The following is a 13,586-nucleotide window of genomic DNA, read 5'->3' as shown; positions in this document are numbered from 1 at the left end:
GGTGTATTCACTGTACAATACACTGGGTGTGTTCACTCTACAATTCACTGTGGGTGTGTTCATTCTACAATACACTGTGGGTGTATTCACTGTACACTACACTGTGGGTGTGTTCACTCTACAATACACTGTGGGTGTATTCACTGTACAATTCACTGGGGGTGTATTCACTCTTCAATACACTGTGGGTGTATTCACTGTACAATACACTGGGTGTTTTCACTGTGGGTGTATTCACTGTACACTACACTGGGTGTATTCACTGTGCAATACACTGTGGGTGTGTTCACTCTACAATACACTGTGGGTGTATTCACTGTACAATACACTGTGGGTGTGTTCACTCTACAATACACTGTGGGTGTATTCACTCTACAATACACTGTGGGTGTGTTCACTGTACACTACACTGTGGGTGTGTTCACTGTACACTACACTGTGGGTGTATTCACTCTACAATACACTGTGGGTGTATTCACTGTACAATACACTGTGGGTGTATTCACTGTACAATACACTGTGGGTGTGTTCACTCTACAATACACTGTGGGTGTGTTCACTGTACAATACACTGTGGGTGTATTCACTGTACAATACACTGTGGGTGTATTCACTCTACAATACACTGTGGGTGTGTTCACTGTACACTACACTGTGGGTGTGTTCACTGTACACTACACTGTGGGTGTATTCACTCTACAATACACTGGGTGTATTCACTCTACAATACACTGTGGGTGTATTCACTCTACAATACACTGTGGGTGTGTTCACTCTACAATACACTGTGGGTGTGTTCACTGTACAATACACTGTGGGTGTATTCACTCTACAATACACTGTGGGTGTATTCACTCTACAATACACTGTGGGTGTATTCACTGTACACTACACTGGGGGTGTGTTCACTCTACAATACACTGTGGGTGTGTTCACTGTACAATACACTGTGGGTATATTCACTCTACAATACACTGTGGGTGTATTCACTCTACAATACACTGTGGGTGTATTCACTGTACAATACACTGTGGGTGTATTCACTCTACAATACACTGTGGGTGTATTCACTCTACAATACACTGTGGGTGTATTCACTGTACAATACACTGGGTTATTCACTGTACAATACACTGTGGGTGTGTTCACTCTACAATACACTGGGTGTATTCACTGTACAATACACTGTGGGTGTATTCACTCTACAATACACTGTGGGTGTGTTCACTCTACAATACACTGTGGGTGTATTCACTGTACAATACACTGTGGGTGTGTTCACTCTACAATACACTGTGGGTGTATTCACTGTACACTACACTGTGGGTGTGTTCACTGTACAATACACTGTGGGTGTATTCACTGTACAATACACTTGTGGGTGTATTCACTCTACAATACACTGGGTGTATTCACTCTACAATACACTGTGGGTGTGTTCACTGTACACTACACTGTGGGTGTATTCACTCTACAATACACTGTGGGTGTATTCACTCTAAAATACACTGTGGGTGTATTCACTCTACAATACACTGTGGGTGTGTTCACTCTACAATACACTGTGGGTGTGTTCACTGTACAATACACTGTGGGTGTATTCACTCTACAATACACTGTGGGTGTGTTCACTGTACAATACACTGTGGGTGTATTCACTCTACAATACACTGTGGGTGTGTTCACTCTACAATACACTGTGGGTGTGTTCACTGTACAATACACTGTGGGTGTATTCACTCTACAATACACTGTGGGTGTATTCACTGTACACCACACTGTGGGTGTATTCACTGTACAATACACTGTGGGTGTATTCACTCTACAATACACTGTGGGTGTGTTCACTCTACAATTCACTGTGGGTGTGTTCATTCTACAATACACTGTGGGTGTATTCACTGTACAATACACTGGGTGTGTTCACTCTACAATTCACTGTGGGTGTGTTCATTCTACAATACACTGTGGGTGTATTCACTGTACACTACACTGTGGGTGTGTTCACTCTACAATACACTGTGGGTGTATTCACTGTACAATTCACTGGGGGTGTATTCACTCTTCAATACACTGTGGGTGTATTCACTGTACAATACACTGGGTGTATTCACTGTGCAATACACTGTGGGTGTATTCACTGTACACTACACTGGGTGTATTCACTGTGCAATACACTGTGGGTGTGTTCACTCTACAATACACTGTGGGTGTATTCACTGTACAATACACTGTGGGTGTGTTCACTCTACAATACACTGTGGGTGTATTAACTGTACACTACACTGTGGGTGTATTCACTCTACAATACACTGTGGGTGTATTCACTGTACAATACACTGTGGGTGTATTCACTCTACAATACACTGTGGGTGTGTTCACTCTACAATACACTGTGGGTGTGTTCACTGTACAATACACTGTGGGTGTATTCACTGTACAATACACTGTGGGTGTATTCACTCTACAATACACTGTGGGTGTGTTCACTGTACACTACACTGTGGGTGTGTTCACTGTACACTACACTGTGGGTGTATTCACTCTACAATACACTGGGTGTATTCACTCTACAATACACTGTGGGTGTATTCACTCTACAATACACTGTGGGTGTGTTCACTCTACAATACACTGTGGGTGTGTTCACTGTACAATACACTGTGGGTGTATTCACTCTACAATACACTGTGGGTGTATTCACTCTACAATACACTGTTGGTGTATTCACTGTACACTACACTGGGGGTGTGTTCACTCTACAATACACTGTGGGTGTGTTCACTGTACAATACACTGTGGGTGTATTCACTCTACAATACACTGTGGGTGTATTCACTCTGCAATACACGGTGGGTGTATTCACTGTACAATACACTGTGGGTGTATTCACTCTACAATACACTGTGGGTGTATTCACTCTACAATACACTGTGGGTGTATTCACTCTACAATACACTGGGTGTGTTCACTCTAAAATACACTGTGGGTGTATTCACTCTACAATACACTGTGGGTGTATTCACTCTACAATACACTGTGGGTGTATTCACTGTACACCACACTGTGGGTGTATTCACTGTACAATACACTGTGGGTGTATTCACTCTACAACACACTGTGGGTGTGTTCACTCTACAATTCACTGGGTGTGTTCACTCTACAATTCACTGTGGGTGTGTTCATTCTACAATACACTGTGGGTGTATTCACTGTACACTACACTGTGGGTGTGTTCACTCTACAATACACTGTGGGTGTATTCACTGTACAATACACTGGGGGTGTATTCACTCTTCAATACACTGTGGGTGTATTCACTGTACAATACACTGGGTGTATTCACTGTGCAATACACTGTGGGTGTATTCACTGTACACTACATTGGGTGTATTCACTGTGCAATACACTGTGGGTGTGTTCACTCTACAATACACTGTGGGTGTATTCACTCTACAATACACTGTGGGTGTATTCACTCTACAATACACTGTGGGTGTATTCACTGTGCAATACACTATGGGTGTGTTCACTGTACACTACACTGTGGGTGTATTCACTGTACAATACACTGTGGGTGTGTTCACTCTACAATACACTGTGGGTGTATTCACTGCACAATACACTGTGGGTGTATTCACTGTACAATACACTGTGGGTGTATTCACTGTACAATACACTGTGGGTGTCTTCACTGTGCAATACACTGTGGGTGTATTCACTGTACACTACACTGGGTGTGTTCACTGTACACTACACGGGGGTATTCACTCTACAATACACTGTGGGTGTATTTACTGTACAATACACTGTGGGTGGCTTCACTGTACACTACACTGTGGGTGTATTCACTCTACAATACACTGTGGGTGTGTTCACTCTACAATACACTGTGGGTGTATTTACTGTACAATCCACTGTGGGTGTATTCACTGTACACTACACGGGGTGTATTCACTCTACAATACACTGTGGGTGTATTCACTGTACACTACACTGTGGGTGTATTCACTGTACAATACACTGTTGGTGTATTCACTCTACAATATACTGGGTGTATTCACTGTACAATACACTGTGGGTGTATTCACTGTGCACTACACTGTGGGTGTGTTCACTCTACAATACACTGGGTGTATTCACTGTACAATACACTGTGGATGTATTCACTGTACAATACACTGTGGGTGTATTCACTGTACACTACACTGGGTGTATTCACTGTACAATACACTGTGGGTGTATTCACTCTACAATACACTGTGAGTGTATTCACTCTACAATACATTGTGGGTCTGTTCACAGTACAATATCCTCCACCATCTGCTTCACAGTGCATGATAAAGGAGATATCGTGGCGTCATCCTAAGAAGAGTAGGACATTGAATCAGAATTACAATATTGTTTTTACATTGGAGGAATCTGATGAGCTTTAAGGCTCATTTCCACATATCTCCATTCGAGGCGTGTCAGAACCCTGCAACAACAAACAATAGGACAGGTAAAATAAACAACACTTCACAAAATATACAAATAAAACTAGAAACTTGTTTTCATCTTACCAGGTAAAGCCCACTAAGCTATTAGCTTATTATTTCAGAAGCGACCTGGCCACAAATGATAGCTCAACTAAGTTTGCTGGCGTCGCGGTACAAATTGTAAAATTGCTCTAAAATTAATTGAATTGAGAAAAGCAGCAAAAATCTTCGCCTCGCAACTGCACAAACTCGGCAGGACCCTACGGCAAAAAGTCTTGAGATGCGGTGAAATTTTCATTGGTTTAAAACCTCGTCGGCTTTCGCGACCAATATCTATAATGGAGGTTCATCTTCTTTGGTTCTTTCGGTAAAGTCACGTAGAATGAGAATAAAATAATACATTAATAAAATAAAATAACACTTAAATTCTCACGACGTTTCGGCCACAACACAAGTGGCCTTCTTAGGTCAAAGGAACAGACCTGTCGGGACGACAGAGCTTCAATGAACGTTTTTAAGATTTGTAGCGACTTTTAAGCTGGTTTAGAGAAGTGAGGCACGCTACAAATCTTAACAACGTTCATTGAAGCTCTGTTCCGACAGGTCTGTTCCTTTCACCTGAAGAAGGCCACTTGTGTTGTGGCCGAAACGTCGTGAGAATTTTATTGTGTTATTTTATGAATTTATTATTTTATTCTCATTCTACGTGACTTTACCGAAAGAACGAAAGAAGATGAATCCTTGCAGTCACGAAAGCTTTAAATCGAAATATAATGGAGGTTTTTTGGGTTAAAGCGCGCAAATATAAAAGCGTCGTTAAACCTGCTAAGTGCCACCCAACACAGCCGATTGTAATGATGCGAGTTGTAATCACTGGCGAAACGTCGTACTCGAATTGTAAATGTGGGTTTACTCTCCAACACACCGGTGTGCTGTACTAGTAACGAAAGGCATATTTTGTTTACGTGACAAACCTTACTAACTCGCCTTTTGTCCGTCCAAGGACGGGTGTATTGCAGTAAATCTGATTTAAAAAAGAACTTATGGAAGCTTTCTTTGGTATAACAAAAACAAGCGTAACCATCATGTTGCTGACGATGACTGCACGTGTTTGGCACGAATTTCTACATCAGCGTGAATCCATCCTGCTGTTCCTCGTTCAACAAGCTGCACTCACCAGCGGGGTGAAATATGGCCAATTAACCCCCTGCACCGAAATAGCGTGGGGATGCCGTTATAATTTATGGAATTCTCGTGCTTAATTGTTAAGATTAACACGAGTTTTTTTTCATGCGCTGGCAATATTGCATAAGCACAGATAACACATGCAACAATTGTGAATACACTGCCTCAATGTGTTGAGGTGTGAAGAACGACGCGGAAGCAAGTTGTATAGGGGCTAACGCCGAACTGTTTATTACGGGCTTACGCCTAACTTGGGGTGAAGGGTTAACACGACTATGGGCTAAGCTAATCTCCCGAGGGGAAAGGGTACTGGGAATTCCCTACGCCCTACCAGGCTATCGGGCTCTTCCCTCAACACTGGCCGAGGGTTCAGCCAATTCGGCCAGCCGGGTAAAGTAGCCCTCTAGCCTGGCGCTATTTCCCCCTTACCCTGGGTCCATACTACCCTACCACTCACGATTCTGGTTCCCGGCGAAAACCCCTTCTACGTCACCGGTCCCCCCTCAAATACCCGGGGGGGACATGACGTCACCTTCCCCGAAGCTTCCCTTACGTCACTTCCTCTGACGTCACTCCCCCCGAGGCGAGTGTGACCTAACGTCATCACTCCAGTCCTCAACATCATCCCCCCCCCCCGTAAAAAAAACTCAGCCGACCCAGCTACAACTACTCCGTGAGCGGGGCCCTCCACGGCAGGGAGACACGATGACAACGAACGCACGTGACACCCGAACGTGGAAGCTTGACCGGCTGCTAGAACAACAACAGGGCAAGCCGGCACCCGGTACGGCAAGTGGCGACAAGGGCGGAATGGAAGAGGACGGTTTTGCCATCCGTCAGCGAAATGCGCCTGCCCCGCGAGCGTGTGCCTGCCACCGGCCCACTCCCGCACGCGGCGTCAGCCGCCGGAGCCGGCAATGCACTGTCCCGCTGCGGCCCAGATGGTCCGTGGCCAGGACAAGGCGCCGTAGGCGACCCCGCCGGCGGCGGCGCAGCAGGCGTCTCCAACGTCGGGCCACTGCTCCCTGCGCAGGCGCACTCGCCCTCCGGGGGCTGTCTGGAAAGGCCATCCGCATTCCCATGCAGAGTCCCCTTCCTGTGGATGACATTGAAGGGGTACTGGAGCACATCGAGCCAGCGGGACAGCTGACCCGAGGGTTGGTCAATTCGAAGGGAATATTGCAGGGCTGCATGGTCGGTCCGGACGGCAAACCGGCGACCATACAGATATGGCCTGTGCAATTGGACAAAGAAAACAATGGCCAGCAACTCTCTCCTAGTCACACAGTACCACTGCTCAGTGGGGGACAAAACGCGGCTACCATAGGTCACCGCCCGCTCCACCCCGTCGACAACCTGAGCCAGGACGGCCCCAATGCCCGTGTCACTGGCGTCGGTGTCGAGGAGGAATCGCCGGGAGAAATCCGGGTACCCCAAGGGTGGCGCGTCCGCCAAGGCCGTACAAAGCGCCGCAAAAGCGGCCTCCTTCCCCCAGAGAAATTTCTGTCCTTTGGCAGAGAGTTTGTGTAGTGGTTTCGCAATGGTCGCAAAATCGTGGACGAACCAGCGAAAGTACGATGCGAAGCCCACAAAGCTACGCACCTCAGCGACAGATGTAGGAGTTGGCCACGTCTGGACACAAACAGTCTTTTCCAGATCCGTGGCCACACCTGACGCGCTAACAATGTGGCCCAAATACTTCACCGATGGTTGCAGCAGATGGCATTTCTGAGGTTTTAATTTCAAGCCCGCGGCGCGCACTTTGGCGAACACTGCCTCCAATCACTGCAAGTGTTCGTCAAATGTACGTCCAAAAACGATCACGTCATCCAAGTAAATCAAGCAACACTCCCACTGCAGCCCCGCCAAGACCAATTCCATGAGGCGCTGAAAGGTGGCCGGGGCCAAATGAAGACCCATAGGAAGCCGAATTAATTGGAACAGCCCCTGGGGTGTGCGGAATGCGGTCTTGAGTTTGGAGGCCTCATCCAGTGGTAACTGCCAGGAGCCGAAAGCAAATCGAGGATCGAAAAGAACCGCGCACCCGAGAGGGTGTCGAGGGAATCGTCCATGCGAGGCAAGGGATATGCATCGGCCACCAAAATCTTGTTTAATATATGGAAGTCGATGCAGAAGTGGAGACTCCCATCCCGTTTCTTGACTGGCACGATGGGGGCTCCCCAAGGGCTAGTGGAAGGGGAGATAATGTCCGCCGCCAACATGTCATCAACTGCGGAGCAGACATGATCTTTTTCCGCTGGGCTAAAGCGGTGTGAAATCAGTCGAATAGGGGCCGAGTCGTCCGTGTCAATATGATGTTCAAGGAGAATGGTATGACATAAATCGAATTTACCCTGGCTGAACTCATCGGCGAACCTGACGATGAGATCGCGGAGCCGCTGGCGCTCCTTCGGAGGACAAGGAGGCGTTCTCGGTGCACAATGCATCAATCCATGATGCGTCGGCCCTCCCCGCGGGCAGCACGCCTGCCACCACCCCTCCCAGTGGCCCAAGGACATGGGGAGGAGGGCCTGGGGTGGCATGCGCAAACACAGCACCAACAGGGACGGCGATCGGCGCGGGCCCCGAATTTAGGACGTGCAAAAAAAGTTCCTGGCCCGCCGCCACGGCTGTGAAAGCGCCCACCAGCCCGTCGAACCTCGAAAAATAATTGGAGTGAGAGAGGAGGATGCCTGTCTCCGGGGACTCCAACATCAACGGCCCACGCAGCCTGAGGGGAAGCAGGATCTGCGACCCGGGTCTACGACCCGTCACGGATTTTGTTGTCAGAGCCCGAACACTAGCGGCCAGGGGAGCGACTACAGAGGGGGACTGCAGGAAATGCAGTCCCCCTCTGGTATTCGCTGTCTTAAGTAACATGGAATACGTTGTAATTAACATACGATTCGAACCCTTCTTACTGTATACCGTATGCTCCCGTTTATAAGGTGCACGTCTTTCCCTGCACAGTACAGTATTTTAAAGCACAGTTGGGGGTGCATCTTATAACCTGATGTGACACCAGATTTACATAATTTTGTTGATAATGGGGAAACATTTGGGTTTCCTTCTTACTTTCTGGAGCGTCCACTAATCGGGAGAGTACGGTAAGCAAATGTTATGAAAATGCTTGTTCGCGCATAGGGTTTAAGCTGGTGCGATTTGTCAGATTCCCAGGAAGGGGAAAAAAAAGAGACCAACGACGACAACCGAGTGAGGCGTGTTCAGTGGGGTCCCGTTACATTTGGATGTTTGACCGATTCTGATAATGAGTGTCTAGCGACTTGTGGGAAAAGCCGGAGAAACCCCACCACGCAGGGGAGCGCGTGGCACTCTAGATTCCGCACCTACATCACTGTACCTCCCCCCATTTCCCGTTGCACCGCACTATCATCCCCAATCCTGCCTGCCATTCTCCAGCAGTACGCCTAGGGGTAGTGTCCTGAAACACAATCAATTATGAAGGCGTTGCCTCGTGTATACATGAATTGGGAGGTTGCTCTACAAAGGGATGTGGCACGACAATGGGGGACTTCAGGGATGAAGACTCCCGACTCGTGGTGCTTAATGTGAACGATTAAACAGCGCCACTCGAGTGGACGGACAAGAGCCCCAGCGGTACAGCTCGTGACTGTTACGTGGAGTGTGATCGGTGGAAAGCCGCGAGGCTGGCAGTTGGGGGCAGTTGACGGACAGCCACAAGGTTGTCAGTTGAGGGCAGTTGATGGACAGCCACAAGGTTGTCAGTTGAGGGCAGTTGACGGACAGCCACGAGGTTGTCAGTTGGGGGCAGTTGACGGACAGCCACAAGGTTGTCAGTTGGGGGCAATTAACGGACAGCCACGAGGTTGTCAGTTGGGGGCAGTTGACGGACAGCCACGAGGTTGTCAGTTGAGGGCAGTTAACGGACAGCCACGAGGTTGTCCGTTGGGGGCAGTTGACGGACAGCCACGAGGTTGTCAGTTGGGGGCAGTTAATGGACAGCCGCGAGGCTGGCAGTTAGGGGCAGTTAACGGACAGCCACAAGGTTGTCAGTTTGGGGCAGTAAACGGACAGCCTTGAGGTCAGTTGGGGGCAGTTGAAAGACAGCCACGAGGATGTTAGTTGAGGGCAGTTAATTGACATGCACGAAGATGTCAGTTGGGGGGCAGTTAACAGCGACGAAGTTGTCAGTTGGGGGCATTTAACGGACAGCCACGAGGCTGTCAGTTGGGGGCAGCGAATGGACAGCCGCGAGGTTATCACTTGAGGGCAGTTACGGACAGCCACGAGGTTGTCAGTTGGGGGCAGTTAACGGACAGCTACGGAATTGTCAGTTGAGGGCAGTTGACGGACAGCCACGAGGTTGTCAGTTGGGGGCAGTGAATGGACAGCCACGAGGTTGTCAGTTGGGGGCAGTGAATGGACAGCCGCGAGGTTGTCATTTGAGGGCAGTTAACGGACAACAACGAAGCTGACAGTTGGGGGCAGTTGACAGACAGACACGAGGCTGTCAATTGGGGGCGGTTAATGGACAACCACGAAGCTGTCAATTGGGGGCAATTAACGGACAAAAACGAAGCTGTCATTCATAATAGTTCCATTTATTTTATTCCATTTATTTTGGGATACCCCTGTGAGCCATTCGGCTCTTGAATCGGGTGTAACCACAACAAACAAAAAAACAAAAACACGAACAAGAAAAACATCTTAAAGTGACGATGTGACTGTGCAAACAGAAAATCCATGAAAAAAACAGCAAAAATATTCCTGAAAAAAGCACCGTACACCAACGCTGTGTGCAAAAAATCCCAGTGGGATGCAAGTCAAACAACAACAATTACAACCACAAGAAAACTTAGATTAAGGCCATCAGTCTATATCCGTACTAAAACAAAACAAACATGTCCAAACAAAAAAACTTTTCGAAATCACCAAGAAATAAAGCCATAATTGCAACGTAACAGTGATCACAGGGACTGTGACCGAATTTTTACAATAAACTACATAAATAACATGTAACACCAAATCCTAGAGCCATAGCGGGCTGCATGAGTTACTCCACAACAACAGAAGCATCAGTCGGAGTATCACATTTTTCGATGCACCTTTAAGATCAGCACGCTAAATCAAAATACAGATAATACTTTGCAGCGTCATTCGGAGCGAAACATTTATTTTATTTTATGCCAATGAATAGCAGTGGCAGCTAGGGGTGTACAACTCCTCTAGAGCAGTTTTGAGAGAAGGTCTCATTGGTAGCGATTCAAGTTGCAGTTTATAGGCAATATAATTCCAGACTCTGGGGGCATCAATAGCAAAGGCCCTTCCTCCAGTTTTTGTACGGCAATATGGAATGTGAAGCTGGTAAATGAGCGAAGACCTGAGGTCAAATTTGTTCTTTGAAACAGTGAGGAGATCCAGCAGGTAGTCTGCGGATTTTTTTGTAAGTACATCGTGAATAAATAAGATCTGGTGCACAGGCTGTCGAACATTCAGAGATGTTAAGTTTGACCCAATGTAGAGATCACAGTGGTGAGTCCTATATGGGCAGTTCAATGTAAGTCTTAAGCATAATTCATAATAAAGGTTTTTGGGGCTAGATCGCGCCATCTACAAATGTGCCGCAACCCTCCCCCACCCGACACGGCCAACCAGCAAAAAAGTGCCACGCTGACAAAAGACAACCAGCTCACCACCTCAGCCCACCGGTGTGTTGAAGAGCGAACCCACAACATCCACAGCCTGAACACGACGCCTCGCTGGCAACCACATCCAGCATCATCGGGCAACCCGCCAGAATGGTAAAGCCTTCACCCGGTCCCAAACAGAGCAGCAGGGTGACGCCATCATTCAACTCATTCAGGCAATCAGTCAATGATCATGACTAGCAATGAGCTGCAATGTGTGTCACTGTGAACACATGCCACGCCAGCAATCCGCCAATTAGCATGTGTTTCCCCTATAAGGCACTGCAACATGCATTACCCAACAATACGCTTCCAAGCCGCACCAAGCCCACAGCCATCAGAGCGATCAAAGCCATTCCCACTTCTTTCAATTTCAATGGACTCTCCAACTAGTCGCTGCCAGCAATAATCAGCTCTACACAACACTTCAACGCCATCAAAATCAACTGAGACTCCCTGTTGACAAGCATGCTCCGCCACCGCCGACAGCCGTGCCCGAGACAATTCAACACTTCCCTGGTGTTCCTTTCGTCCCATGCCGATGTCACGTCCCGTCTGTCCAACACAGCACCCGCCACACAAACAACCAATCCGACACATACCCTCTGCTGACAACCGAGGCAATTCGTTCCCAGTGCAAGATACTAGCCTTTGAACTCCGTGCACTGCACCAAATCCCACCGCAATGTTCTGCCCCTGCAAAACACGGGCCAATCCGTCAGCCACTCCCGAGACAGAATGGAACTCCAATTGCCTCAACAATCCGATCGCTCTCAGCAGCGCTGCCCCGCGATCGTGATTCGCCATTCAGCGCTCCGCCAACCTGAGCACCACTGCAGCCACTCGGTCGCAATGCTTCCTCAGCGTGTCTGATCTCCCTCGCCAGACCCTCACCATCCGACACTGCCCCAGGCCGATGCATGAGAGGACCTCCGAGCTGGATGACGATGCGAATCCGCACCCAGACAGGCATCGGTGTGCGCCCGCCCCCTGCAAACGCCGTGTGTCACCTCACCGTCCAGGCCATGTCCAAGCAAAACATCCAGGAACGGGAGTGTGCCATTCACCTCCACCTCCATGGCGAACTGGACGGCCGGGCTCCGTGCACCGAGATGATCCAGAAAACCATCAAGAGCATCTCTACCACGTGGCCAGACAACCAAAGTGTCATCCACACATCCAAACCAAAAAGATGGCTCCAATGTGCCCGAGGCAAGCGCTCCCACCTCAAAGCCTTCCATGCACAGACCTGCCACAGCAGGAGATAAAGGAGAGCCCATTGCTGCTCCTTCAATTGCTGCTCCTAATAAGGATTTTTGGGTTAGATCGCGTTATTTATAAATGTGTCGCACCCCTCCACCAGCCGACACGGCCAATCAGTAAAAACTGTGTCACATTGACAAAAGACAAATAGTTCACTACTTTAGCCCACCGGTGTGTTGAAGAGTGAATCCACAACATTTCCAATTTTTGAGTACGACGTTTCGCTGGTAATTAGCATCAGCATCATCGGGCAATATGCCAGAATAGTGAAGCCCTCCACCTGCTCCCGGTCTTAAATAGAGCAGCAGGATTACGTCATCATTTAACCCAATCAGGCGCAGAGATCAGAGGCTGTCAGTTAAGGCAATTAAGGGAGTTGAAGAATAGATACATAGAAGTTGGAGTGGAGTTACGCCTGGAGAGAGGGAGGTAACTGGGTTGTGAGGGCTCTACTAAAGTTATAGAATACTAGGAAGTATAACAGGAGGGAAGTAACCATGCGTACCGATTGTTCCAATTGTGGAGCAGTATATTTTACTCAATTGTGTTACCCATTTGGGTTCAAACATACGTGATGAAAACTTTTCATTTCGAACCGGACTCAACGGTGCTTGGCATCTGAGATCGGGTAATTTTGTTGCAGGGATGACGGCTGACAGTGCAGTCCCGGAGATACCACAAACAAATCAGAGCCAGGGAAACCCTGTCAAATAGCACCCTTGGTGAGAGTCCTTCATTGAATTCCAACGCATGCACGTGGTGACTGGGATGAATGAATTCATAGACGGTGGGGACGGTGGGGGGAACGGTGTGTGGGGTGGGGGACGATGGGGGGGGACGATGGGGGGGGGACGATGGGGGGGGGGGACGATGGGGGGGGGGGACGATGGGGGGGGGGACGATGGGGGGGGGGGACGATGGGGGGGACGATGGGGGGGGGGGACGATGGGGGGGGACGATGGGGGGGGGACGATGGGGATAGAATGAGGGG

The sequence above is a fragment of the Petromyzon marinus genome, chromosome 54 (genome assembly GCF_048934315.1).
Source record: "Petromyzon marinus isolate PM22_M1 ecotype Great Lakes invasive population chromosome 54, UKy_Petmar_22M1.pri1.0, whole genome shotgun sequence".
NCBI classification, from domain to species: domain Eukaryota; kingdom Metazoa; phylum Chordata; class Hyperoartia; order Petromyzontiformes; family Petromyzontidae; genus Petromyzon; species Petromyzon marinus.
Note: the sequence above shows the minus strand (reverse complement) of the source record.